This window comes from Rhinoraja longicauda, chromosome 7 (assembly GCF_053455715.1).
Source record: "Rhinoraja longicauda isolate Sanriku21f chromosome 7, sRhiLon1.1, whole genome shotgun sequence".
In the NCBI taxonomy this organism is placed as follows: Eukaryota; Metazoa; Chordata; class Chondrichthyes; order Rajiformes; family Arhynchobatidae; genus Rhinoraja; species Rhinoraja longicauda.
Genome location: NC_135959.1, coordinates 34,445,819 through 34,470,797, shown reverse-complemented (window position 1 = coordinate 34,470,797; position 24,979 = coordinate 34,445,819).

The following is a 24,979-nucleotide window of genomic DNA, read 5'->3' as shown; positions in this document are numbered from 1 at the left end:
TGGAACTTCATATTCCCACATGGATCCACTTCCACTCGCCTAGCCCAGGGCATGGGATGGCCTTGCAAATTACTGGAAAAGGAAGAGAAAGAGGGAGATCTCTGTCAATAAAGGATAGGAAAAGGCAGAAGAGAGAAAGGATCCTGGTGTGGAAAGTCAGGGAGCAGAATCATTTTACATAGAACTAAGAAACAGAAATAGTAATCTTTTCACCAAGGATGTAGAAACAAGGAACTGCATTATGCTGGTTCATAAAGAAGGAAACCAAATGCTGTCATATCTCATCTGGCTAGGCACAGAATCCCTGGAGATCAATGATCGGTGAGATTTCGGATTGGGATCTTTCTTCAGACCCATTAATGTGGGGGGGGGGGGGGGGGGGGGGGGGGGGGGGAGGGGGGGAGGGGGGTTGGAAGCTGAGAGAGAGAAGGGGCAGGACAAAGCATGACAAATTAAATCCTTTTGACTCACATTTTCTGTTTTTTCATGTCTGGCCTTTGTCCAAACATCCGCCTATCAAAACCGTCTCATGTCTATGTTCACCTACTGTCTGCCAGGCTTTGTCCTGCCCCTCCACTCTTTCAGCTTTCTTTTCCCCTTCCCACCCTAAAATCAATCTAAAGATGGGTCCTGACCTGAAATATCACCTATCCATGTATTCCAGGCATGCTGTCTGACGTACTGAGTTACTTCAGCACTTTGCGTCCTTTTTCACAAAGAACTCTAGAATATGACTAGAACTTTGATCGCCCCAATGCGGGAGCTTCGATCGCCCCATCGAGGGGGCTTCGATTGCTGGCTGCAGGAGCTACGATCGCCCCGACTGTGGATTGTTCGACTGCCCCCGTCCTTGGGAGAATAACGAGGAAGAAGTTTAGACTTTATTGCCTTCCATCACAGTGAGGAATGCGGGGAATCCGCTGTGGTGGATGTTTATGTTTTTTTTATGCAGTTGTGTGCCTTGTTGCTTTTCTTTAGTATGGCTGTATGGTAATTCGAGTTTCATTGTACCTTAATTGGTACACATGACAATAAACAGATCTTTGAACCTTTAATGTCATGAAAAACATTAAAACAGGCTGCAAAAGTGTTTACATGTCTGAAAAAAAGGACAAGGTTAATGTGGGGCTTGTACAGACAAAAGCAGGATAAATTACATTGGGGAATAAGGGAAGAATAAAGAAAATAAACACAACTTTTATACTGTCCATGTTCTCACAGATTAAAAGATCATCTAAAAACGGAGATCCACAGATCTGGAGCAATTAAAGAGGTGACAGAAATTTGCATTTGTGCAAAGACAGCATTGGCAAAAAAGAATGTGATTGAGAGCCATAAATCCACAGGACCTCATGATCTACATAGAAACATAGAAAATAGGTGCAGGAGGAGGCCATTCAGCCCTTCGAGCCAGCACTGCCATTCATTGTGATCATGGCTGATCATCCACAATCAATAACCCACGCCTGCCTTCTCCCCATATCCCTTGATTCCACTTGCCCCTAGAGCTCTATCTAACTCTCTCTTAAATCCATCCAGTGAATTGGCTTCCACTGCCCCCTGTGGCAAAAAATTCCACAAATTCACAACTCTCTGGGTGAAAAGGGTCCTTCTCACCTCAGTTTTAAATGGCCTCCCCTTTATTCTTAGACTGTGGCCCCTGGTTCTGGACTCGCCCAACATTGGAAACATTTTTCCTGCATCTTGCTTGTCCAGTCCTTTCATAATTTTATATGTCTCTATAAGATCCCCTCTCATCCTTCTAAACTCCAGTGAATACAAGCCCAGTTCTTTTCAATCTTTCCTCGTATGACAGTCCCGCCATCCCAGTGATCAATCTCGTGAACCTACGCTGCACTGTCTTAATTACAAGGATATCCTTCCTCAAATTAGGAGACCAAAACTGCACACAATACTCCAGATGTGGTCTTACCAGGGCCCTATACAACTACAGAAGAACCTCTTTACTACTATACTGAAATTCTCTCATTATGAAGGCCAACATGCCATTAGCTTTCTTCACTGCCCGATGTACCTGCATGCCAACTTTCAGTGACGGGTGTACAAGGACACCCAGGTCTCGCTGCATTTCCCCCTTACCTAACCTGACACCATTGAGAGAATAATCTGCCTCCTTGTTTTTGCCGCCAACGTGGATAACCTCACATTTATCTACATTAAACTACATCTGCCACGCATCTGCCCACTCACTCAACCTGTCCAGGTCACCCTGCAACCTCCTAACATCCTCTTCGCAGTTCACATTGCCACCCACCTTTGTGCCATCTGCAAACTTGCTAGTGCTACTTCTAATTCCTTTATCCAAATCATTAATATATATGGTAAACCGTTGCGGCCTCAACACCGAGCCTTGCGACACTCCACTCGCCACTGCCTGCCATTCTGAAAAGGACCCGTTTACTCCAACTCTTTGCTTCCCGTCTGCCAACCAATTCTCTATCCATGTCAACACCCTACCCCCAATACCATGTGCTCTAATTTTGCTCACCAATCTCCCATGTGGGACCTTATCAAAGGCTTTCTGAAAGTCTAGACCTGTCCTGAACTCTGGAAAATGGTGGCAGTGGAGTTGGAAGATGACAACGATAAAATTCTGCATGTTCTAAAATGTTATTGACTGCTTGAAAAATGTAGTCCAACTTTTCAATAAAGGAGGAAACAACACCCCAGTTCCATCAACCATTGGGAACATATTATAACTTGCATTTAAGGAAGTGGAACAGGATACTTAGACAAGTTTGTTAAACTATAACTTAATGGACAGATAAAAGGAAATGACAGGAGTTATGTGTTTGGATTTTTAGAAGGCCTTCAATAAGACACACAATTTAAAAAAAACCCTACAGGTTTGGGATGATGCATCAGAATTAGATGAGGATTGGTTAACAGACAGAAAACAGTGAGTAGGAATACACTACCTCATTCCACTTAGTCCGCCTCGGTCTACGCGATCTCCCGGTTGCCAAACATTTTAAATCCCCCTCCCATTCCCATACTGACCTTTCTGTCCTGGGGCTCCTCCACTGTCAGAATGAGGCCATATGCATATTGGAGGAATAACACCTCATAATTTGCTTGGGCAGCTTACAATCCAGTAGTATGAACATTAATTTCTCTAATTTCAAGTAGGCCCTGCATTCCCACTTTCCCTCCCTCTCCCACCATAGTTAACCTACTAGATCCACCGTTCACATCCCTGTATCCCTTAGTTATCACTTACTCCCCAGCCAAAATTTTGCTATTATGGGTTCCACACTTCCTTGGTCATCTGTTGCTGTCCCCATTTGTTCTGCCCTTTCCCTGCCTCCCGTTCCCCCCTACAAGTTCATAAGGTCATAAGGAACAGGAGTAGAATTAGGCCAATCAGCCCATCAAGTCCACTCCACCATTCAATCATGGCTGATCTACCTCTCCCTCCTAACCCCATTCTCCTGCCTTCTCCCCATGACCTCTGACACCTGTACTAATCAATAATCTATCTAACTCTACCTTAAAAATATCCACTGACATGGCCTCCACAGCCTTCTGTGGCAAAGAATTCCACAGATTCACTACCCTCGGACTAAAATTTTTCCTCATCTCCTTCCTAAAAGAACATCCTTTAATTCTGAGGCTATGACCTCTAGTTCTAGACTCTCGCACTAATGGAAACATCCTCTCCACATCCACTCTATTCAACCCTTTCACTATTCTGTATGTTTCAATGAGGTCCACCCTCATTCTTCTAAACTCCAGCGAGTACAGGCCCAGTACCAACAAACGCTCTTCATAGGTTAACCTACTCATTCCTGGGATCATTCATGTAAACCTCCTGTGGGCCCCCTCTAGAGCCAGCACATCCTTCCTCAGATACGGTGTCCAGAATTGCTCACAATATTCCAAATACAGCCTTACCAGTGCCTTATAGAGCCTCAACATTACATCCCTGTTTTTGTATACAAGCACTCTTGAAATAAATGCTAGCATCGAGTTTGCTTTCTTTACTACCGATTCGAGTCTGTGTTTATTTTGAGTCTGAAGAAGGTTCCGACCCTAAAAGTCACCTTTTCCTTTTCTCCAGAGAAACTGCCTGCTTGCTGGGTTGCTCCAGCATTTTGTGTCTATTGTAGGAATAAACAATCCCTTTTTAGGCTGTAAAGCCATGACAAGAATGGTTTCACAGGGATTGATGCTCACAAGCTATATCAATGAGCTATATCACTGACTCTATATCAATGGTTTGGAAAAAGGGAACCAAGTTTAACATGTCCCCATTGGATCATACAACATTCTCTTGGGCTTGTGCTTGTGCTTGGCAGGACACAGAGATGATGTTTCCCCTGCAGGAATGTCTAGAGCCCAGAGGTCATAATTCAACAAAGGGGTTGCCGATTCAAAAAATAAATGAGTGGCACAATGGTGCAACGGTAGAGTTGCTGCCTTAAAGTGCCAGAGACCCAGATTTGATCCTGACTATGGGTATTTGTCTGTACGGAATTTGCGCGTTCTCCCAGGTGACCATTGTGGGTTTTCTCCGGGATCTCTGTTTTCCACCCACACTCCAAAGATGTACAGGATTGTAGGTTAATTGGGTTGGTATAACTGTAAATCGTCCCTAGTGTGTGTAGGATAGTATTGGTGTGCGTGGATCGCTGGTCGGCGTGGACTCAGTGGGCAGAAGGGTCTGCTTCCATGGTGTATCTCTAAACTAAAACTAAACTAAAATGAGATGGAGGTTGTTTTATCCAAGGTGTAGCGAATTTCTGAATTTCTCTACCCAAGGAATTTCTCCACCTAAAGGGTGAGCATATTTAACCAATCTTTGGATATGAAGAGAATTAAATGATATGGGATTATTGCAGAAAAGTAGTGCTCAGGATAAAGGTCAGTCACAATGTTATTGAATTGGAGACATGAGGGGATAAATGGTCCTTTTCTAATTCTATTTCTTATATCTTCAGTCAGGCATAGTTTCCTTTTTACATCGCATGCTGGCTTTTTCTTTTAGCTCATGCTTCTTCAAATGCAATTTAATTTTGTCCTTGAGAATTGTCTCCACCATTTATCCACCAGTGATGTTAATGTTTTTTTTCTGCTACAATCAGATTTATTCCTCTGTCTTTTTTTCAGTATGGATGTAACATTTGCAGTCTTTCAGTCCCCTGGCACATTGCTTATATCTAAAAAGCACTGAGAAATTATGCTCAGAGCTTCTATTCCATCACAGTCTGCCAATAATATTTTCTTTGTATAAATAGCTAAACTATCTGCGACCCTATGCCTTTCCATATCCAAGCCTGCCTTGGTATGTAGATTGCAACAAGGTTTAAATTCCCTCATATTGTGAAAAGAACATCTGAGAAGAAAGTCACGTATGACTGCAGATGTTGTGCATATAATCAAATATTCTATTATATTTTCAGGGCACACATGGTCAGGTTATTTTGTGCAATTTTCTAAACATTGCTCTGAAGCTTGATGAAAATTATATGATGTTATTATTAATATGCTAATTAATGGGCTTATGCAATATAAATACAAACAGTTATGTACACACATGCGAAAAGAGCTTCCAAAGGTAGAATAAACAAGAAAGGGTTGAAAATGTTTTTTCTAATAATAGGAAAACGAATTTACTGTTGAAAATGTTAGATGGAAAAGCAAATATTTTTCTCCTGGAGTGTTTATAAATTTATCTTTAGAAATTGAGTAACAACATGGTAGCGCCTTGATAAATTATTGAAACAGCCACTACTATTTAGATTAGAGTTTTTGGGTTCATTAAAGGAAGGCCTGTTGAAAACTTTACCTGTTTTATTTTTGCAAGCACTTTTATAAAGAGCCTTCAGATAATATACTGATAGAGAGTCCGTGATCTGAAATAGTGAAATAGCTCAGTTTCTTCCTCGATGGAAGCTGTCTACCCGACTAAGCATCACCAACATTTTTTGTTGTTTTACTGAACACCCCATTGGTGTTGAGCGGGATTGTGTTTTGGTGGAATTTTGCAGTTTGACGAAGTATTTGGACAGGGATCTAGTGTGAAGAAAATAGAGGAGATGGTTCTCTAAGGAGGGAAGGAAGGGTGGCAGGCAGTGGATACAGCTGATATATCTACAAACTCAAGATATATAAGAAGATTCAAGAATTTGTTCTGTATATGGAATATGGAAATGTTCTCGACAGTGAACAATGTTGTTGCAATAACTCAGATAAACACAGAATGGAGAACCACAGGCAAAGCAGAAGAAAGGCAAGGTGACATTGTTACCCTTGGTGAAGCTAAAGGCATATGAGACATGTGTAGCTGACATTGTTTTCACCTACGTACAGGACTAAGCCTGACTCTATCAGAGGATATTGCAGCTGAGATGCCAGTGGTCATTGTGACCTAGGTGGAAGCTAAATTTGAAGGAATGGACGAAGAAAGAGAAAAAGGGTCAGAAGGATTGGTGCAAGTCACAAGATTAGGGGAGAAAATTTCATATAGGACAAAAAGAACTGACCTGAAGAAGGGTCTCGACCCGAAACGTCACCCATTCCTTCTCTCCAGAGATGCTGCCTGCCCCGCTGAGTTACTCCAGCTTTTTGTGTCTATCTTGTGTGATTTACAGTAGTCAATTAACCCTTGTGATCTGGGAAGAAACTGGATCATCCTGCAAACATAATGCGATCATTGGGAGAATCCACAAACTCCTGTTATAAAAAGCTCCTGAGGTCAGCATTAAAGCCGGGTCCCTGAAGTGTGAGAGTGGAGCTGCTGCATCGTTCTATGTGTCACAGTATATAATAGGAGACTCTGTAACATGTCTGCAACCACTAGATCTGAGAAGATTTGCGCGATGAAGCTGTGAGGAGAAAGTGGAAATATTGGGACAGAAATTGAACAGATCTCATTGATGAATTGTTTCAGTTTAGAGATACAGTGCAGAAACAGGCCCTTTGGCCAACCGGGTCCGCACCAACCAGCGATCCCCGTACATTAACACTATCCCACACATACTAGGGACAATTTACAATTTATACCAAGCCAATTAACCTACACACCTGTATGTCTTACAGTGTGGGAGGAAACCGAAGATCTTGGAGAAAACGCATGCGGTCACGGGAAGAATGTACGAACTCTGTGCAGACAGCACCCGTCGTTAGGATCGAACACAGGACCTGGGGCTCTGGTGCTGTAAGGCAGCAACTCTACCGCTACACCACCGTGCCAACTATGTTGTTATCTTGTTATCTTGGCGTGATATCCAAAAATGGCAAATGAGTACATTATATGTAGGGTAGGCAAGTATTCAGGATGTACCAACAAGATGGAGTCTTAAATGTAGATATTGCTTTCAGATTGTGAGATGAGCCAAAGGAACCTTGAAACCAAGTGAATGATACATTCTGAAATTAAATGCACATTTCAGACATGACCAATGTACCTTCACAGAAAGATCTTTAAAGTAAAGATGAACAACAGACGAATTGAATTAATAATTTTATAGGTTGTTAAGTAGTTACATTAGGAAATATTTGTGGTGCATTTAAGATACTAGCATTTACATCAGTTTATTTCCTTTTAATATTGAAAGCAATATGGGGTTTGTAAAGGTCAGGGTATCTTTTAGAATGGTGTTCTTGCCTTCAGTAAAGAATCTTCTGTTAATGGTTTGGTCTCTTATTTGCATATGAAAGCAACTACACAGAAGTTCATATGGGTACTATATTTACCAAATAATTTCCACCAAGAGCTCCGTTCTTGCTCCCGTTCCATGCAGTCGCAACGGACAGAGACCCCCTAGTCCTCACCTTTCACCCCATCACCTGTCACATTCAGCACATAAACTTCCAACATTTTTTCCACCGCCAACGGGATCCCACCACTAGTCACATCTTCCCATCTCCACTTATTTTCTGCTTTCCGTAAAAAACGTTCCCTCCGCAACTTCCTGGCTAACTCATCCCTTCCCACCCAAACCACCCCATTCCCCAGGTACTTTTAGACAATAGACAATAGACAATAGGTGCAGGAGGAGGCCATCTGGCCCTTCGAGCCAGCACCGCCATTCAATGTGATCATGGGTGATCATTCTCAATCAGTACCCCGTTCCTGCCTTCTCCCCATACCCCCTGACTCCGCTATCCTTAAGAGCTCTATCTAGCTCTCTCTTGAATGCATTCAGAGAATTGGCCTCCACTGCCTTCTGAGGCAGGGAATTCCACAGATTCACAACTCTCTGACTGAAAAAGTTTTTCCTCATCACAGTTCTAAATGGCCTACCCCTTCTTCTTAAACTGTGGCCCCTTGTTCTGGACTCCCCCAACATTGGGAACATGTTTCCTGCCTCCAACGTGTCCAACCCCTTAATAATCTTATTCGTTTCGATAAGATCTCCTCTCATCCTTCTAAATTCCAGTGTATACAAGCCTAGTCGCTCCAGTCTTTCAACTTATGACAGTCCCGCCATTCCGGGAATTAACCTAGTAAACCTACGCCGCACGCCCTCAATAGCAAGAATATCCTTCCTCAAATTTGGAGACCAAAACTGCACACAGTACTCCAGGTGCGGTCTCACTAGGGCCCTGTACAACTGAAGAAGGACCTCTTTGTTCCTATACTCAACTCCTCTTGTTATGAATGCCAACATTCCATTGGCCTTCTTCACTGCCTGCTGTACCTGCATGCTTCCTTTCAGTGACTGATGCACTAGGACACCCAGATCCCGTTGTACGTCCCCTTTTCCTAACTTGACACCATTCAGATAATACTCTACCTTCCTATTCTTACCACCAAAGTGGATAACCTCACACTTATCCACATTAAACTGCATCTGCCATGCATCCGCCAACTCACACAACCTGTCCAAGTCACCCTGCAACCTCATAGCATCTTCCTCACAGTTCACACTACCACCCAGCTTTGTATCATCTGCAAATTTGCTAATGGTACTTTTAATCCCTTCATCCAAGTCATTAATGTATATTGTAAATAGCTGCGGTCCCAGCACCAAGCCTTGCGGTACCCCACTAGTTACTGCCTGCCATTCTGAAAGGGACCCATTTATCCCCACTCTTTGCTTTCTGTCTGTCAACCAATTTTCTATCCATGTCAGTACGCTACCTCCAATACCATGTGCTCTAATTTTGCCCACTAATCTCCTATGTGGAACCTTGTCAAAGGCTTTCTGAAAGTCAAGGTACACCACATCCACCGGCTCTCCCCTGTCAATTTTCCTTGTTACATCCTCAAAGAATTCCAGAAGATTAGTCAAGCATGATTTCCCCTTCGGAAATCCATGCTGACTCGGAACAATCCTGTTACTACTATCCAAATGCTCCGCAATTTCGTCTTCTATAATTGACACCAGCATCTTCCCCACCACTGATGTCAGACTAACTGGTCTATAATTTCCCGTTTTCTCTCTCCCTCCTTTCTTAAAAAGTGGGACAACATTACCTACCCTCCAATCCACAGGAACTGATCCTGAATCTATAGAACATTGGAAAATGATCTCCAATGCTTCCACTATTTCTAGAGCCACCTCCTTAAGTACCCTGGGATGCAGACCATCAGGCCCTGGGGACTTATCAGCCTTCAGTCCCATCAGTCTACCCAATACCATTTCCTGGCTAATGTGGATTTCCTTCAATCACCCTAGGATCTCTGGCCACTAGAACATCTGGGAGATTGCTTGTATCTTCCTTAGTGAAGACAGATCCAAAGTACCGGTTCAACTCTTCTACCATTTCCTTGTTCCCCATAATAAATTCCCCCGCTTCTGTCTTCAAGGGACCCACATTTGCCTTGACTATTTACAGCGAATGCAGCGCCGGAGACTCAGGTTCGATCCTGACTACGGGTGCTGCACTGTAAGGAGTTTGTACGTTCTCCCCGTGACCTGCGTGGGTTTTCTCCGAGATCTTCGGTTTCCTCCCACACTCCAAAGACGTACAGGTATGTAGGTTAATTGGCTGGGTAAATGTAAAAATTGTCCCTAGTGGGTGTAGGATAGTGTTAATGTACGGGGATCGCTGGGCGGCACGGACTTGGTGGGCCGAAAAGGCCTGTTTCCGGCTGTATATATATGATATGATGATATGATATGATATGATATCCTCCTTTATATTATTGGCTAGTTTACCCTCGTACCTCATCTTTTCTCCCCGTATTGCCTTTTTAATTATCTTCTGTTGCTCTTTAAAAGAGTCCCAGTCCTCTGGCTTCCCACTCTTCTTTGCTATGTTATACTTCTTCCCTTTTATTTTTATGTTGTCCTTGACTTCACTTGTCAGCCACGGGTGCCTCTTACTCCCATAGAATCTTTCCTCCTCTTTGGGATAAATTGATCCTGCAACTTCTGCATTATTCCCAGGAATACCTGCCATTGCTGTTCCACAGTCTTCCCTGCTAGGGCCTCCTTCCAGTCAATTTTGGCCAACTCCTGCCTCATGCCTCTGTAATCCCCTTTGCTATACTGTAATACTGACACTTCCGATTTTCACTTCTCCTTCTCAATTTTTAGAGTAAAACGTATCATATTGTGATCACTGCATCCTAATGGCTCTTTTACCTCGAGTCCCCTTATCAGATCAGGTTCATTACACAACACTAAATCCAGAATTGCCTTCTCCCTAGTAGGCTCCAGTACAAGCTGTTCTAAGAATCCATCTTGGAGACACTCCACAAACTCTCTTTCCTGGGGTCCATTACCAACCTGATTTTTCCAGTCTACCTGCATGTTGAAATCTCCCATAACCACCGTAGCATTACATTTGCAACATGCCAATTTTAGCTGCTGATTCAACTTGTACCCTATGTCGAGGCTACTGCTTGGGGGCCTGTAGATAACTCCCATTGGGGTCTTTTTACCCTTACAATTCCTCATTTCTATCCATACTGATTCTACATCTCCTGATTCTATGTCACCCCTTGCAAGGGAGTGAATATCATTCCTCATCAACAGAGCGACCCCACCCCCTCTGCCCACCTGTCTGTCTTTTCTATATGTTGTGTACCCCTGAATATTCAGTTCCCAGCCCTGGCCCTCTTGTAGCCATGTCTCAGTGATTCCCACAACATCATACTTGCCAATGTCTAACTGAGCCTCAAGCTCATCCACTTTATTTCTTATACTTCGCTCATTTAAATACAACACTTTAATTTTGGTATTCACCTCCCCTCTCACACCGGTCACAATTGGCCCTGACCTTACTCTCTTATTCCTTCTAGAACTTCCCTCCCCATTCATTCAAGAGTCCTTTGCAATTTCTCCTGTATTCGCTTCTCCTTTAACTCCATCTTCATATTGTCAACCCCTCCCCCCCACTACTTAGTTTAAAGCCACACTTGTAGCACTAGCAAACCTACCTGCCAGAATGTTGGCAGGAATGTCGGCAACAGCAGAAGATGCAATACCTGTCCCTCTACCTCCCCCCCATCAACTTCATCCAGGGACCCCAACAGTTCCTGACAATAGTTGGAGATGTCTGTTTTGTTTACTTTATACTGCAGATAGTGAATATATTGAAAGATTCAATTACATCAAGAATAAGTTTTTTATAATTGTGAAGAGAAACATGAAATGTAATTCTTCTCCCTCCTTGGTTCTCAAAAAAAAGCTGTTAAGAAATGTTTAAAAAAAATAACGGGCCATTATATAACAGCAAAAAAAGTTTGTTTCTACTTATAGATAAATCTGTGAACTATGACTTGAATAATAAATACAGAAGTTTGAGAGACTGCATTACATGGATGGCTAAAATTAAAATATTGGTTTGCCATAAGTGAACAATCATGCAGGGAATATTAGATCAATTAAGAAGGAATATAATGAGAGCAGACAAGTACTATTGTATAGCCAGAGGTGGGGAAAGCATGGTGGTAGGGATGGTTGAATTTTACATTACAACTTCTACATGCCAAATACCTTTGGTCATGATTTCTAGAGTAGGCCTGTTTTTCGAATGAGTCGGCACCTAGCAGTCTTGCACTTTGTTTTTCTTGGTCTTCTAAGAAATCATGATCCCACACCATTTCCTAGATTACTGAAACTGGTAGATTTCTGACTGACCTCCCTAACTTGACTGAAGAATAGTCTAAAACAAAGTGCGGCAGTAACAGGCAGCATCCATGGAGAACATGGAGAGGTGACATTTCGGGCCATGACCCTTCCCAAGAATAGAATACACAATTAATAAAAATGATCCAGAACCCAATAGAAATGCGTGAAGTAAAAATATATTTCTCAAAGAGTCCATTTGGCTTGGCCATAAACTGACAGTCCAGGTTGAGTATGTGTTTTTCTGTGGTGACGAATTTTGAGATGTGAATCATTTATTATTTTACATTAAGGTTTTTATCAGCTCGTATCGGAACATAATACATTTAATGGAAAACATTCACCTACGGTAAATGTCAGATCTAGACACTTTTCTCAGGAGACGGGGAAATGCATAATAATTAGGACATAAAATACCAACAAATGTGTTTCAAAATCATACATCAAAGGCATTTATATAAATGCTTTCAAATGGTGGCTGTTTGTCAGCAATAAACTTGTAATAGTGGCCAATAGACCCTGATGGAAATAATTGTCATTTTCTTTGTCCTGCCTCTGCCTCCTTCCTAGGAAAATAATACATGCTGCAATTTGCTCTGTAGGTCTGTTCTACCTCACCTTTATTATGTATTTTCTTGACTCGATGTGGTGCTATAAGGCTTTATTAGCCTCAATCGTTTTGAATGGAATTGCAGTTACATGCGGCCTACCGTGTTATTGCATAATATCAGCATTAATTTGTTTACTAGGTACCAATAACAATGCACAGTTCCACATTACAGAAAGGGCTGTAACATTGTGTGCAACCGCCTATCTGCACTCACTTGCTTTACATATTATTTTATCATATGCACAGCCAGTGATTGTCAAAGGGGAAATTCAGGCCTAAAATCTTTAAATCGTGATTAAACATCAACAGTGGAATTCATGTGTTAAGCTGTCTCCAGACATTAAGAATAGGCTGTAGATTGACAGATGCAATCTTTAGAAACCAGATTTCCTAATGCTTCATGCTTGTTCACCCAGATATTCATTACTGAATAAAGATATTAACAGTGATTAAATATGCCTGTGAAATTTTAATCCACAGCTGTAGAAAAGCAGGCACTCGCATCCAGTTGCTGTCAGTAGCAAAAATTATCCATGAGGAAACCATTCAAATGCTGCCTGGAAAGGATAATCTGAGAGCATTTTATTTCATTTGCATTCACATGACTATATCTGTGCATGAGAGTCATATAGATCTCTGTCATTATACAGAAAAACTGACTTTAGTTCATGTAATTTTTGTGGTGCACACTGTATGGTCTCATGCGAAACAGCTTTTCTCCAAATTTAAAATCTGCTGTTCCTTTAGTTGATTTCAGAAGTAAATATTTCAAATGCTCATAAAAAGGGTAAAAATGTTAGACATACTTGCAATTAAACATTCATTTTCACAATTATAAATTAAGAAAATGTTATTTTAGAGCAAGAATTATTTGGACACACAAAAGAACATTTTTTTCAGTATTCTAAGTGTTCTATATATTTTATGATCAAAACCAAAACAAATTATTTTGCATCATTTTTGCGTTCACACCAGTGTCCACAGAAGGAGGGAAGATTAATTAATAACTTACCAGGATGTTGAAATTTTCTTCCATTTTTCCCTGTGACTTTTTTTTGTATTTGATATATCATCTCTAATTATGTATTAAAGCGAAGTTTTACAATGGAAGGAAACATAACTGGTAGCACAAAACCTATCATTTCTGGGCTTATAGCTCCCCTCACTGTCTCTGATATGTGTGCAGGTGCATTTGCCTCATATCATTTCAATGTCTAACTGAAAAAAATATTGCTTTGCAACAAAGGAATTAATCTTATTCATCCATTTGGCAAAAAATAAAAATAAATACTTAAAGTTATTTTTGACTAGTTTCTATTTAACTTAATTTTGTTTCATTTTTGTGTTGTATCACAGAAAATATAAATAGCAGCAGAAAATGTTGATTAAAAATATATCAGGTTGGTGCGATTCCATTCCACTTTATCATGGGATTTTCTTTGAATAATAGCTTCATAGAGAATCATAAATGTTATTAGTATTATTTAGAGTTGACGGTGTAAGTTAGTTATTATACAAGCTAATCTTGGTAGTCCTATGTTAACATGGGAATGAACAGACAATGATTATGCATAATATATGTTATAGAGTTATAAATTTAACTCATCCATGCAGTGCAAGTTGCCCAATCGAGCAAGTCGCACTTGTTTGCACTTGGCCCATATCCCTGCAAACATTCCCTATCGGTGTACAATATTATTTGTAACTCATGCTGCAACAGGATCCTATTACTTAATAATTAAACATCACCATTAACAAGCAATCCTACATAATGTAAAGATACCCAAAATATTACTTCGACCAACACCACGAAGGCCAAAATGTAGTAAAATATTAATAGGGTTTTCCATTGATGATTATACCACAATTTCTCAATTCAAAGATAGGATTCACTGATGAATTGAATAAGTATTGGTGCCGTCCATTGCATTACTTAATGAGGTTTAGAAAGTGAAGTTTTGTGTTTGGTATCATGTCAGAGGATATCAACAGGCAGAAAAAAACTGACAGATTTACAGTGATCAGCGCATCAGTAGAGTTGCTGCTTTACAGCGAATGCAGCGCCGGAGACTCAGGTTCGATCCTGACTACGGGTGCTGCACTGTAAGGAGTTTGTACGTTCTCCCCGTGACCTGCGTGGGTTTTCTCCGAGATCTTCGGTTTCCTCCCACACTCCAAAGACGTACAGGTATGTAGGTTAATTGGCTGGGTAAATGTAAAAATTGTCCCTAGTGGGTGTAGGATAGTGTTAATGTACGGGGATCGCTGGGCGGCACGGACTTGGTGGGCCGAAAAGGCCTGTTTCCGGCTGTATATATATGATATGATATGATATGATCCCATTGATCCTTTAAATAATTCAGGTAAATATTGAAAGGTTTCACTGCAATTCCAATAGTACAGATAACTGGTGAAATACCAAGCAGAGCTAAAATCTATAATCTTTTCCAGATGTCCTCACAAATTCCAAAATGTATCTCATTAAGATTGATTTGATCTTTGGACATACAGTATATATGAGTTTCAATGTGTCTCATAATTTCTATTTGCTCCTGTCAAAACTTTTCAGTCAGTTTAGTATGTTCTTCTGCTTGTGTTCATTCTCACAGTTCTCAGGCAATCATCTACAAAATACACAACTAAATATTCATACACATATAAGTGCACTGATGATATTTACAAACATGCACTCAAAATGTTTATTTTCTGACCAAAGTTAGCCTTCAAGTAATTCTGGTCATGCAGGAAAAGTTAATGTGAAGCAATTATTTAAATATTTCAGGCAGCAGAATTGATAATATTTTTGTTGGTAATAACTATTTGCCATCATTAGAAACCTAAGCTTTTCCTGTTTATATTCTGCCCTGAATTATGTAAAGGTATGCAATTAATTCTTAACCATGCTTTGCATCCTGGAAAGCTTCTAATTTAGCAGAAATGAGGTAGCTCGATTGTTATCACTGAGGGCAAATGCAGAACTCTAGCCTTCAGGCAGTGAATTTCAATTTAGTCTTACATACAATAGGTCACTACATAATGGCAGATTGATATCAAGTCATTAATTGTTACTTGAACATAATTGAAAATTGAAAACAGTATTTAACTTGAATTCTACCAGTACTTTATTTGTTCTCTTTAACATCAGCCATGAAGCTTGGATGAATGCTCCAATCCCACTAATCTTGAAGTTTTGGAGAATTGTTGCAATCCCACTATTCTTGGCCAGGGTGATCCAGGAATTTCTCTGCCAAGCACATCTGAAAGTCTCTTGTAGTGTGAGGCTGGGATTGATTTTATGCAGTTTATTAACAATCCCATTGGAAAGGCAAGGACTGATTAGAGATAATTCACAAAATGCTGGAGTAACTCAGCAGGTCAGGCAGCATCTCGGGAGAGAAGGAATGGGTGACGTTTCGGGTCGAGACCCAGTCTGAAGAAGGGTCTCGACCCGAAACGTCACCCATTCCTTCTCTCCCGAGACCTGCTGAGTTACTCCAGCATTTTGTGAATAAATCGATTTGTACCAGCATCTGCAGTTATTTTCTTATACTGATTAGAGATCATTTGCATTACGTTGTTTGTGACAGATCATGTCTTACAAATTTGATTGAGTGTTTTGAGAAAGTGACCGAGAGGGCATTGACTGTATGGACTTTACCAATGTCTTGGACAATATCAGCATGGTAAGCAGGTCCAGAAGATTGTAATCAATGTATCCAGGATGAGATAGCATATTGAATACATAATTGGTGTGGTGGTAGGAAGTGGAAGATGACATTGGAAGGGTTTTTGTCAAATTGGAGACCTATAACCAGTGATGTGCTTCAGGGGTCAGGTCAGGCTCCTTTATATTAATGATTTGGAGGAGGATGTAGGTAGCATGATAAGTAAGTTTACGGATTTGGTTGTATAGTGGACAGTGAATGTGATTGTCTCAGGTGACAATAGCAAATATAATGTCACATGCACAAATGACCAGGGAGCATACAGTGCATTCAGAAAGTATTCAGACCCCTTCACTTTTCCACACTTTGCTACATTACAGCCTTATATTAAAATGGATGAAATTCATTTTTTTAATCATCAATCTACACACAATACCCCATAATAAAAAAGCGAAAACAGGTGTTTAGAAATTTTTGCAAAGTAATTAAAAAGAAATAACTGAAATATCACATTTACATATATTCACACCCTTTACTCAGTACTTTGTTGAGGCACCTTTGGCAGTGATTACAGCCTCATGTCTTCTTGGGTATGACGCTACAAGCTTGGCACACCTGTATTTGGGTAATTTCTGCCATTCTTCTCTGCAGATCCTCTCAAGCTCTGTCAGGTTGGATGGGGACCGTTGAAAATAGCACAGCTATTTTTAGGTCCCTCCAGAGATGTTCAATTGGGAGCAAGTCTGGGCTCTGGCTGGGCCACTCAAGGACATTCACAGACCCTTCAAGAAGCCATTCCTGCGTTGTCTTGACTGTGTGCTTAGGGTCGTTGTCCTGTTAGAAGGTGAACTTCCACCCCAGTCTGAGGTCCAGAATGCTTTGGAGCAGATTTTCATCAAGGATCTCTCTGTACTTTGCTCCGTTCATCTTTCCCTTGATCTGGACTAGTCTCCCAGTTCCTGCCGCTGAAAAACATCCCCATAGCATGATGCTGCCACCACCATGCTTCACCATAGGTATGGCCAGGTGATGAGTGGTGCCGCTTGGCATTCAGGCCAAAGAGTTCAATCTTGGTTTCATCAGACCAGAGAATCTTGTTTCCCATGGTCTCAGAGTCCTTTAGGTGCCTTTTGGCAAACTCCAAGCAGGCTGTCATGTGCCCTTTACTGAGGAGTGGCTTCCGTCTGGCCACTTTACCATAAACGCCTGATTGGTGGAGTGCTGCAGATATAGTTGTCCTTCTGGAAGGTTCTCCCATCTTCACAGAGGAACTCTGGAGCTCTGCCAGAGTGACCATCGGGTTCTTGGTCACCTCGCTGACCAAGGCCCTTCTCCCCCGATTGCTCAGTTTGGCTGGGCGGCCAGCTCTGTGAAGAGTCCTGAGGGTTCCAAAGTTCTTCCATTTAAGAATGACAGAGGCCACTGTGCTCTTCGGCACCTGCAATGCTGCAGAAATTGTTTTATACCCTTCCCCGAATCTGTGTCTTGACACAATCCTGTCTCGGAGGTCTACGGACAATTCCTTCGTCTTCATGGCTTAGTTTTTGCTCTGAAATGCACTGTAAACTGTGGGACCCTATAGAGACAGGTATGTGCCTTTCCAAATCATGCTCAATCAATTTAATTTACCACTGGTGGACTCCAAACAAGTTGCAGAAACATCTCAAGGATAATCAATGGAAACAGGATGAACCTAAACTCAATTTTGAGTGTCATAGCAAAGGGTCTGAATACTTATGTAAATGTGATATTTTAGTTATTTCTTTCTAATCACTTTGCAAAAATTTCTAAACACTGGTTTTCACTTTTTTAGTATGGGGTATTGTGTGTAGATTGATAATTAAAAAAATGAATTTAATCAATTTTTAAATAAGGCTGTAACGTAGCAAAATGTGGAAAAAGTGAAGGGGTCTGAATAATTTCTGAATGCACTGTAGGTAAGTGGCCTTGAGTCAGACATAGAGATTGGATTAACCGAGTAAAACAGCAAAATGCTGGAGTAACTCAGCAGTTCAGGCTGCATCTCTGAAGGGAATGAACAGGCGATACTTTGGTTGGGACCCTCTTCAGACTGATTGGAGTGGGGGGGAGAAATTGGAAAAGAGGTGAGCAGCAGGACAAAGTCTGGGAAGTGACTGCTGGATCGGGGGAGAGAGGGGGTTTCATTTGGCAGATGGGTGAACAAAGGCTAGAGGTGAAACGGAGCCAAAAGGGTTTCAGATAAGTCGAGGAGAAGTGAAATGAAAAGCAACAGGGAGGGATATAGGTGAAAGGGGACAGGGGGGAGAAGGGAAAATAAAGGCGGAGGTTGGGATAGTGGGAGAAATTATGTCTCCATCTCTTGTATTAGCTAGGATTGCTTTCCCGAGAGTGAATGAGACAGGGGTGACTTTATAAAAGTATAAAATTACAAGTGACATAAATACAATAGATAGCCTATGTTCTATGTTCTATGGTCATAGTCATTTTCTCAGTTAGAGGAGTCTAAAGCAAGAGTGCATAGGTTTAGGTGAAAAATGAACAATCAGTCTGAAGAAGGGACCCAACCAAAAGAATCAATGGGCCAGGTTTTTCATATTGAGGGTGCTGGTTATATGGAATGAGCTGCCAGAAAAGGAGATTAAGACAGATACATGTAGAAGCAGATAGACACAACGTGCTGGAGAAACTGAGTGGGTCAGGCAGCATCTCTGGCAAAAAGGAGAGAAGTATAACATTTAAATTACACTTGGACAGATATAAAGATATAAGTAGCATAAGGGCCAAATAAAAGCAATGGGATTAGCATGGATGGCAACTTGGTCAGCATGGATGAGTTATACTAATGGGCCAGTTTTCCTGCTGAATAACTCTATGAATTTCTTTGAATCCATAAATCATTTTGTTTTCCGGGACAGATTATCCTGATTTTATGAGAAACTGCAGGGTTTTGTAAAAAAATCATGTTTTGTTTCCATTAGTCCCGAGAGCATCAGCTTGTTTCAACTCCCTTTGCAGAATAAATAGTGTGCAGCCATTCTTATTTGAGTAGTCTCGGAGTGCCATGTGTTAAGTAAATGGATCCTATTTACTGTAAAACAAGAGCATTTGCTGTTCGTTCTACCTGCCTTCAGCTCATTCAGGGAAACAGCGACGTCAACATTCACTCTAATTAAATAAAACTAGAAATAGGTCAGGCAGCAGCTTAGAGGGATGTTAACCTGATGCACAGTATTTGTATCGTATTCTTCACTCATTGTTCTTTACTAGATTGATAATCAAATTGCATTATATAATTTACTATCATTTTGCAGTTTTGCATGTTTTATCAGATTGCTAGTTTTACTCATGCTTGAGCTGCACTTCAGAGACTTATTAAAAAATATATAATGCATACATCCATAAGTGGACTTTCTTTGCGGTTGACTGGAATTCGCAATCTTGATTGCAAAATTTATGATTTGTTAAATATACTGCTAGAAGTTTGCCTGATACAATTCAACTTATTGGCTGACATAATAGTGTTAATAGATAATCTGCAAAAGTTTCTATTGCCTTATAATATAAACTGATGATAGATTTTTTTCATCAGGTTGAGTCTCATAGAATACTACTCTAAGGGGAATGTCTGGATGTGTCTGCTATTATCTTGATCTGGAGTGGTGTGCAGAATGAAAAGCATCCCATGAGCTTAACATTGCCTTTCTTTAGCCCTCTGCCATCTGCTCCTTTGCTCTACCATAACCCTGAATTGGCACTGGATCCATTCTACTGCCATTGAATAAATGAAAGAAATAATAAATCAATGCATATGGCTGAAGGAGCGAGATGTCATTTCTGACAAACAGAAGTGCTGAAAGATGCTGGAAATTTTAGCTGTGCTCTTCGAAAACATGACTCATAAAATAATTTGTGAAATATAACACATGTTTGCTTTTTGAGTTGTTGATTCATAAATGTGTTCCATTTTAGTTCAGATATCTGTTTTTAGAGACAATAGCATGGGAAAGTGATATCAACTTTGAATTGTGCTCAATTTCAATACTATGAGGCTCATATATGTGCACTGAAATGCACAGAAGAGGCATGATCACATCTACATTACACAGCATTCGTTTGTACAATGAATTGTAGAAGACTATAGATAATTTGTGTTACAAGAAAAGTATGCTACATATATATGTGTGTGTATATATATATATATATGTGTGTGGAGCAGAAGCTCAACTTTAAGTGTGTAAGATGCCAATGAAAGTAAATAACCAGATGAACCCACATTTATAATGTGGAGTATATATATATATATATGTATATATATACTCCACATTATAAATGTGGGTTCATCTGGTTACTTACTTTCATTGGCATCTTATACACTTAAAGTTGAGCTTCTGCTGTACAAAATAAAAACTAGTATTTTTTCTGACCGATAAGGAAGGACAGAACTTGTGCTGATTAATGCATACCTCCGAAATTAACTACAGTGCTTTAGGAATGGTTATCTAACAGGACATTGGGAACATTTTTCATTCTCAGAACAAGGAGGCACTATCATCTGTTAGTGACTAACATTGTCCATCTTTCCAATGAGCTGTTAAACAAAACCTCTACATCAAATGAATGTAAAGTTTCCATGGCGCTCATAGAACAGAAGCATGGGTATCCTGTCCGCTACTCTGGTCAACTTTTATCTGTCACTCAACATTCCAAAAACCGCTAATTATCATTTTGCTGCTCCGATAGATAACATTGTGCAAATTACTTTTCCTGTATTTCTTGCATGAGAAAATCTACTTCAGTCTAATTATATTTTACTGGTTATTAAACACTTTGTGACATTCTTTGGAGGAGATGTCAGGTAATATAATTATTTCTTTTTTTCTTTTCAATGATCTTTAAAATATGGGGACAATTATATTACTTTGGAGATTCACTTCTGGAGGTTATTACCAGGACTTAATAGAATAAATATCTCAACTTTACAATTGTTTTGAATTAAGGATGTCACCCCGAAAAATTATTTATAGCACTTCATCTATGCCACTATTGACAATAGGCCAACTAGGTTTTACATACAATGAGAGTAAATTAGATTACTAGGAATAAGGATATTAGCACTCAAAACTTTCCAAATTAGATCATGATTTTGCATCAGCAGAAACCAAAATGTAGGTCAATCTCCAACTCTGTGCTTTGACAGTTTGCAAATTTTGACCAGTTGGTTCTTGCTAAATGCATGAAGACATGGCTGGGATGACCTTACATTTGATTGTAAAATGTACTTTACTTGTTGAAGTACATTGCCATTTTAATGCATATTTGGCACAAATTTCAAGTATTAGTGCTGACATGGCACCATCTGAAAAACTTTAAGTGAGATTTCCCATTTAAAAAAAATCAAGATTTATGTTTGAATAGTGTAGCAGTCAGCGTTTACATTTGATAACTAAAACTACAGTAACCATTTTGACAGCTTATTTTTTGGATCACCAGATAGAACATCAAATGTAAGTGAAGTGTTTAAATGGAGAAAATTTTCTTCACCTTGCTTTTAGTGAACTGCACAAACGATTCATTGTTGCGGTGACTCTGATAGTGACCTCTGAAGAAGTTTGGGCTCCTACCATTTCACTGATGTGCTAAAGGTAGCCTCCACAGACAGAGATAGTCTCCTAATTAAATGAATAAAGCAGGATTACATTGTAGGAGGTATAATAATGCTAGGAGGTTTACTATAAAAGTCACCAATCTTTTCATATTTTATATCACTGACATGATTTAATATGGTGATTTGCTGAGGGTGTAGTTAGAGACGGGAGCTTCATTTGATGGTCGCACATAATCTGAAATTGCCAATATCTTGAATGAGATTATCTATAAATTAAAGCAAGAAAGCAATAACTATCAATGTCATTATTCCTGAAAATATTATTAAATAAAAATAATAGCATTCTTTTGCTTTTAATGTTAACGATAATGCACTTGCAGAGTTTATAATTACAGTTAGAGTTAGAGTCTAAAGAAGGGGGCTAACCCAAAATATTGCCTATCCGTCTCCTCCAGTGGCCTGACCCATTGAGTTACTCCAGCAATTCATGTTTTTCTCGAGATTCTAGCATTTGCCATTTCTAGTGCCTCCTCTTTGCAATTACATGTGTTAATTGTTGACTTTTGGAAGAAGATCCATGAACCTATCTTCATTGATGGGAGAGCGGTGGACAAAGCCAACAGTATTAAGTTCCTGGGTGTACATATCTCTGAAGGCCTGACCTGGGTCCAGCACATTGATGCAATCACAAAGAAAGCATATCATCTACATCTATAGATTGTTCAGATTTGACATGTGATTGCATACTCTATCAAACTTTTAAAGGTGTATGGTGTAGGCTACATCATGGCAGGGTTTGGTAACTCGAATTCCCAGGAAAAAAAATAGGTTGCAGAAAGTAGTAGACAGTGTCTGGTTCATCATGGGCACTGATCGAAGGGATCTACAGGAGGCAAAGCCACCAGGAGGTAGCTCATATCATCAAATACCCACAGCACCCTGACCATGCTCTCACCCCACTACTACCAAACCTACTTCAACTATAATTTACAACAGACTTTGTTTTGGCTGCACTATGTATAGGTTTCGCACTTGTTACCGAGTATTACTGTTTATTAATTTATTGTATTACTGATTATTGCGTATTTATTTGGATGCAATTGCATGAATGTGCCTGTCAAGCTGCAGCTAACAAGAATTGCATTGTTCTGTTGCTGGTACAGATGACAAGTAAATGCTCTTGACCCCTGAAGCATCTGCCCTAACATCTCGCAACATTTACTGTTAAAATTTATTTGATAATGCCTTCCCAAGGACATGAAAGCATTATACTACTGGAAAGATGCTGTAATTACATCTAGATGCATTCATCAAATAAAACGAGCTTTGACTGTTTGAGGAATGTTTCTAAAATTTGTCAAGCTGACTTGCAGCTTTAAGCATGTCAGCATGTCAGCATTCCTACTTGTCATTTGCATCCCAACAACAGTTTGAATGGAAAATAACAGTTTCAAATTGGAGTTTAGCAATTGTGAATAATCAAAACAACATGTTCAAAGAATTGGTGATGCATTCTGAAATCTGTTGCTAAATTGAGCTTCACACGATGGGAAATGCAATAATAGAAGCTTCTGACTCACAGCAGAGGTCAGGTTTCGGGCTTCAGAGACACACTAAGGCAATGGAAGTAAAAGTTGCGGGAATAATTTCATATGCAAAATGGTAAATTTAGCGATTTTTAAGTGATTATCTTCAAGTCTGGCCAGCACCTTCCACAAGACTTCACGATTGTCAGTTAAACATTGTTGTCACATCAGTAAGGGCTTTGTATAGGTTCTGATTTTGTTCTTAGTAATTTTCCTGGATTTAATAGGCAAGGAAGCTCATATTAGTTTTCTGCAGGATGTTTTGCAATGGTAATGAGATTCCAGCTGCCCACCAAGTTGTCTAATTTTTCTAAGACCTCTTCATTATCAGACGACTGTCGTTGTTATTTTTAATTTCTCAGAGACAAACTCATTCATAATCCAAACTGGGGATAAACAATGTTGTGTTATTGTCCAACACCGTTCTCCAATTCCCATTCTTCCTCTCATTAAAGACTGGAATTAGAATTGATGTTCAATATTGAATGGACATATGGCTCTTTAATCTTTGTTGTCTTTGCACAAGAATTGGCATCTCCAAATAATCCATTACTGATCTTCAATCAGATGTACCATTTTTGCACACACTAAGAATGATCTTCTGTCTGTCCTGGATATTTTCCCACAAGCTTACCATAACTTGGGCTTCTCACTTAATATCAAGAAGACCAAGATGCTCAATTAGTTTGGCTCAGAAATGCACATGAACTACCAAAGATCACAATCAAGGAACAGACCTTGGAAACACTTCTGTTGTCTCGAGAGCCAATTTTTATAAATTACTGACAGTGGTACGGTGGCTTACCAGTAGAGCTACTGCCTTACAGTGCCAGAGACCCGGGCTTGATTCTGACTATGGGTGCTTGTCCGTAAGGCATTTGTACATTCTCCCAGTGACCTGTGTGGGTTTTCTCTGAGATCTTCAGTTTCCTCCCACACTCCAAAGACATACAGGTTTGTAGGTTAATTGGCTGGGTATAAATGTAAAAAATTCCCTGGTGTGTAGGGTAGTGTCACTTTGCGGGGATCACTGGCCGGTGGGAACGGTCGGCCGAAAAGCCTGTTTCTGCACCGTATCTCTAAACTAAACTAAACCTAACTGACATTGAATGTAAGATTTAACACAGATTTTGTGGCTAATCAACTTCTTTGGCAAAGGCTTCTTATTACCCCATCACTGCTTGTAATATTTAGAAGGGTACATTGATCCAAGTCAACAGTTTATTCAATGATTCCTTACAACACTGTGTATACAAACCCTGTATCCACAAACCACACTCCAACAGTCTAGAAAGGTACAATCAATATATAGTATAAGAAAATAACTGCAGATGCTGGTACAAATCGATTTATTCACAAAATGCTGGAGTAACTCAGCAGGTCGGGCAGCATCTCGGGAGAGAAGGAATGGGTGACGTTTCGGGTCGAGACCCTTCTTCAGACTGCATTAATATCAGAATCCACTGACATTGAGGCAATGCTCC